General features: G+C 42.8%; 2 pseudogenes; both read left to right on the forward strand.

Moving 5' to 3' along the window:
* Positions 1–152: 152 nt before the first annotated feature.
* On the forward strand, positions 153–269 carry LOC139837187 (5S ribosomal RNA; annotated as a pseudogene).
* Positions 270–742: 473 nt separating this feature from the next.
* Positions 743–853, forward strand: LOC139837207 (5S ribosomal RNA; annotated as a pseudogene).
* The last annotated feature ends 5,147 nt before the right edge of the window (positions 854–6,000 follow it).

Below are 6,000 nucleotides of genomic sequence, written 5' to 3' on the forward strand. Positions count from 1 at the left end.
AGTTAGGACGATATTTTTTTATGCACTTCGTGTTTCGCTATTGGTGATGGGAAACGGTGGTGCGATGAAAAAGAGGATGGACATGGTACAAAATAGAGCAGTATAAAGAGCGGGAGGAGCAAGCATATGGGAAAATGAGTGCATAACATGTCGGATGTGATCATACCAAAGATTAAAGCACCGGATCCCATCGAACTCAAGTTAAGCTATGCTTGGGCGAGAGTAGTACTAGGATGGGTGACCTCCTGGAAGTCCTCGTGTTGCATCCTCCTTTTTGCGCCACGCGCGACATATCATGGTGAAGTTAGGGACGATATTTTTTTATGGCACTGCGTGTTCGCTATTGGTGATGGGAAACGGTATGGATGAAAAAGAGTGATGGACATGGTACAAAATAGAGCGTATAAAGAGCGGAGGAGCAAGCATAAGGGAAAATGAGTGCATAACATGTTTGATGTGATCATACTCAAGATTAAAGCACCGATCCCATCGTAATCAAGTTAAGCGTGCTTGAAGTAGAGTAGTACTAGGATGGGTGACCTCGAAGTCCTCGTGTTGCATCCTCCTTTTGCGCCACGCCGCATATTCATGGTGAAGTTAGGACGATATTTTTTTTGCGCACTCGTGTTCGCTATTGGTGATGGGAAACGGTGCGGATGAAAAAGAGGATGGACATGGTACAAAATAGAGCGTATAAAGAGCGGAGGAGCAAGCATAAGGGAAAATGAGTGCATAACATGTCGGATGCGATCATACCAGCACTAAAGCACCGGATCCCATCAATCAAGTTAAGCGTGCTTGGGCAGAGTAGTACTAGGATGGGTGACCTCCTGAAGTCCTCGTGTTGCATCCTCCTTTTTATGCCACGCGCGTATTACATTCATGGTGAAGTTAGGACGATATTTTTTTATGCACTGTGGTTTCGCTATTGGTGATGGGAAACGTGGTGCGATGAAAAAGAGGATGGACATGGTACAAAATAGAGCAGCATAAAGAGCTGGAGGAGCAAGCATATGGGAAAATGAGTGCATAACATGTCGGATGCGATCATACCAAAGACTCAAAGCAATCGGATCCCATCAACTCCTGGTTAAGCGCGGCGAAGTAGAGTAGTACTAGGATGGTGACTTCCGGGAAGTCCTCGTTGCATCCTCCTTTATGCGTACGCGCGGCATTCATGGTGAAGTTAGACGATATTTTTTTATGGGCACTCGTGTCTCGCTATTGGTGATGGGAAACGGTATGGATGAAAAAGAGTGATGGACATGGTACAAAATAGAGCAGATAAAGAGCTGGAGGAGTAAGCATAAGGGAAAATGAGTGTATAACATGTCGGATGCGATCATACCAAAGCACTAAAGCACCGGATCCCATCAATCCGGTTAAGCGTGCTTAAGTAGAGTAGTACTAGGATGGGTGACCTCCGAAGTCCTCGTGTTGCATCCCTCCTTTTTGCGCCACGCGACATTCATGGTGGTGAAGTTAGACTTATATTTTTATGCACCGCTATTGGTGATGGGAAACGTGGTGCGATGAAAAAGAGGATGGATCAATAGGTATGCAAAAATAGAGGTACAATAATAAAGTGGTTATTATTTATATCTTTAATGCGTTTATGATAAATGTTTATATATCATGCGAAGTCTGTATTAACTTCAAACATTAGTACATGTGCATATGGTAGACAAACAAGAAGTCCTCAGCATGCTTCTTAAACTAGCTTGTTGGATACTGGATGATTAGTTTCATAATCATGAACATTGGACGTTGGTTACAACAAGGTTATGTCATTGTGTGCAATGATATAATGGACACACCCAATTAAGTTAGTATTAAGATCTCCTGCTATTAAGTTATTTGCTATAAGCTTTCGACACAAGTTGGCTTCAGGGGTCTCCTATTGCGAGACCATGAGACGTAAATCACTTGATAATTTAAAGGTACTTTGATTACAAGCCCAAACACCAATTACGCGTAAATGGGTGGCTACAGGTAAAGGTGAAGAAGATTAATGGCATCCTAAAGCGTTTATGAGTTGAGGCATATGATCAACAAAGGATTTGTCCATCCCGGCGACGCGATAGATATACTTCACGCCTCTCGTGGAATGTCGCTTAATGTCTTGCAAGCATATGAATGAGTTCATAGAGACCACATACCACGGTATTTAGTAAAGAGTACTTTGTCGGAGACGGTGTTGAAAGGAAGGTTGCATAGAGTGATATCCGAAGATCAAACTTTGAGCAAGTAGAAATATCGCGAGACAAAGTGCTGGAATTCGGTAATATGTGTATGCGTTCATTCGATCACTAAAGTCAATACTTAATATGTGGGGAGTCTATTATGGGATTCCTCCCAGATCCCTGGTGACTTAATGTTGGTTATTGGTCTTAGTGAGTAATTCCAACCATGTCCGCAGACATAGTTCTAACCGTAGAGGGGTGACACACTGAAGTTGGATGCTGGAAATGGTAGCACTTGCATTATGGAATGGAGTTCGGGAATATTTGTCTTGAGTTCCCTATGAGATCCCGGACATCATTTATGAGTTCCTACCAATGGTCCGAGAATAAGATTCATATAGGATGTCATTTATGTGAAATAAAATGTCGTCATGAAGGTTCTATGAAGGTCTTCAGACCAGGCTATTCTAGAAAAGTCCGAAGAAATCATCATGAAGGTGGAGTCCACACAAGGGACTCCACCTCCATGGTCCAACAGTCTTTCTGTATGGGGTGGAGTCGCCAAGTGACTCCACCACTAGGGGGCCGCGCCACCTCCCACATGTGGGAGGTGGGTAATCCCACCTTGGGTGGGGAGTCCCAGTTGGGCTAGGTTTCCCTCCTATGGAAGGTTTTGGTTTCTGGTTCTATTCTCGAAGACTTGGACACCAAACACTTGGGATCCACCCATATAATGAGGGGCCAAGTTGCGAGGGGGCCGGCCACCCCAAGACCATAGTTTGGCCGCTTCTTTGAGGGCTTGGTCGGCCACCTCCTCCCAAACCCTATAGCTTTGCTCCTCCACCTTCATATTGCCCGCCGCGTGAGCTTAGCCGAAGCCCGCCTGACTTCTACACCGCTTAACGTCGACACCACGCCGTCAGCTGTACTGCTCGGATTCAAGAGGAGCATTACTCACACCATTGAACGCTGGAACGAGGTGGACGTCCGTTTTCATCAACAAATCAACGTGTGTACCGATTTAAAGATTTAGGTGTCTGCCCGCTCGTATGTCTAACCGATTGTGATCAATATCTCTACGCGCTACAAGCGTAAGATCGTCTTCAATCGCAGCAAATATTTGCATCTTGTAGGTTTTGGAATCTCTTCAAGGGTGACTCGATACCCCCTTCGTTGCTGTTACCGTTTTCTAGATTGCATCTGGCTTGGATTTGCGTTCCTGTTCGCCGTAGAGGGAAATTTTCTTTTTACTTTCTATGCAAATTATCCTGTCAAAGCGGTATCGCAGGCCAGAATCGCAGCCGTGTCTATGGCATAGATGGTTGCACTATGAAATACAATAATATTTGTGGGCGTTGATGCTCTTACCTGAGGTCTTTAGTTTGAGCATTGCATCTTTATACATAGTAATAAAGGGCTGATTAACTTGTACATGACCGCGTCATGAGACTTGTTCCTCGCTCGACATGCAACTTGGCTGCATAAGAGGTTTTGTGGGTGTCTCTGCCCACTTCTCCCACTATAGTAAAGATTCAATTTACTCTTCTATTGAAAACATTAGTATCAAACGTTGTGGTTCATGTTCGTAGGTAGATTAGATCTCTCTCTCTAAAACCCTAAACCACGAAAAATATGCAAACCAAATTCAGAGACGCTCAACTTGTTTTCTTATGTGGTTTGGTGATGTGATATGGTACATAATGTGATGATGAATATGTAAGTGAGATGATCATTATTGTATTGTGGCAACCTATTTGCAGAGTCTATGGTTAGTTCTTTTAAATTTCATGTTGTTATAGTATCAAAGTAGTTAACAGTAATAGTTGCTACATGGAGGTAATCATGAAGACGGCGTACTATTGACCTTGACGCTCATTGTTTCATCTATTATTGAGACTGAAATGCCCGAAGATGATGGGAGATCATATCCGTAATAGAGATGAAGACCAAAGGCGCTAAGAACAAAAGGGCCTATATCATATCAACATACAACTTACGTGATGTTAATCCTTTTTATGCATCTTATTTTGTTTAGGATCGCGACGGCATTTCATGCAAGATGATCCCTCATCTAAAATATCAAGATAATAAAAGTGTTCATCCTTAGTAGCACCGTTGCGCTAAGCGTCTTCACGTCGTTACACCGTGATGATCGGTGTGATAGATTCAAGGCGAAGTACATATAACGGTGCAAGAAGCATGCTTTTGGCACATGCGATACTAAGGTGGCCTTGGATGCAGTTTAGCATGTACGTACGATGGTCTTAAATACTCATGATACCGAAAGTGTAGAGTATGAATCATATGAGCGATATGATGAACACTTTGGAAAGTGTTCTACGCACTGAAATCACAGTCTCCTTCTCGCGATGACTCCAGCTTCAGGTGCGGTGGATTTGAACAGGTGACTCACTAAGACAATGCGATATTGTTTTAGCCGGAGTGGGAGTTCACTTAGTTTTTAATTATGTACAATTAAAAATTTGAAACTCAATTCCATTTGTCACAAACTTAGTCTAAACTATTGCAAAATATATGTTGTAGAGATATGGCGTCCTCAATCAATTTAATCGCTCCTACCAGAGAAAAGAGAAACTAAGAGCAACGGTACCAGCAACTTTCACCGACCGTTCAAGGCGTGAGGATCTTCCTCTCCGCGGAAATCTGCAATTTGTGCTTGATGCACCGCTAGGTGACCTCTCGCAGTAAAAATGAACTACGAAGCGTCGTTGCCACGCGATCGGACTTAAAACCGGTACTTGCATCTTCAGCCAGTGCCATCCCGGTGCGGCGATCGAATCCGATCTTCAAAAACGTTTTGAGCACCAAGGATCTCATGAGTTTACGAATGAAGCTGAAAGCCTGAAAAGCTATATTCTAGACTCATGCTGCAAGAATGCCAGTGAAGCATCGAAACACTTTTCACCGATCTTCACCGCATGGAAGAAGGCGTTCATGAGTGAGCATGCTCGCCATGACTCTGGCATGCTAAGAACCAAAGACTTGGGAATAGTGATTCCTAACAGACCGGGATTAATCGTGTCCTTTCAATCACTCGCCACCAAGTTACAAGAACTTGTGATGAAATCATAAATATGCGCATTACGAACAAGAGCTAGTTACTCTAACTTTTTTGGTATAAAGTCACGTAGATTGAGATCAAGAAAGAGCATCAAGTCAAGTTGACGGTCAACAAGATCACTAAGCTTCAAGAAACAAAAGGTTCTAAGGGAAAATTCATGGTGGCGGAGCCACAAAGCTGCCACTCCTATGAAACTCTTAAGAACGGGCCAAAGCTTCTCTAAGTTTGAGGTTGAGGTTAATATCGTCGCAATGAGAAGGGACACTCGGAAGCGAATTGCTCCAAGCAAGTATCTCGCTGATTCAAGAGCGGCCTTTGTCAGCATAGAAGAAAGAAGGTATATTATCGATATAGATGTTATAGATGTCTATTTCAATCGGTTCTCGTTCTTCAGATTCGGCATTTGATACTGCCCGGAATCGTCTTCATGTTTGCATTGTAAATTCTAAACAGAACTAAAGAATAAACTAATACAACGCTTAAAGATGAAGTGATTATGCTGCTTGGAAATCGGATCCCAAGGGTCAATGTACAGATCGAAATGCATACTTTCAGCATCTACATCTACCTTTCGTGATTAGTTTTAATGGTTTTTCCAAGATAATTACTATTATGTACCTAAGCTGCTGAGCATGAACATTATATCCGGATTTGTTAATGCTGAAGTGCACTGCTAGCATTCAAGTCTCCGAGAGTAACATGTTCTATTACCTTATTTTACATTAACATCTTTTA

The sequence above is a fragment of the Lolium perenne genome, chromosome 2 (genome assembly GCF_019359855.2).
Source record: "Lolium perenne isolate Kyuss_39 chromosome 2, Kyuss_2.0, whole genome shotgun sequence".
NCBI lineage: Eukaryota > Viridiplantae > Streptophyta > Magnoliopsida > Poales > Poaceae > Lolium > Lolium perenne.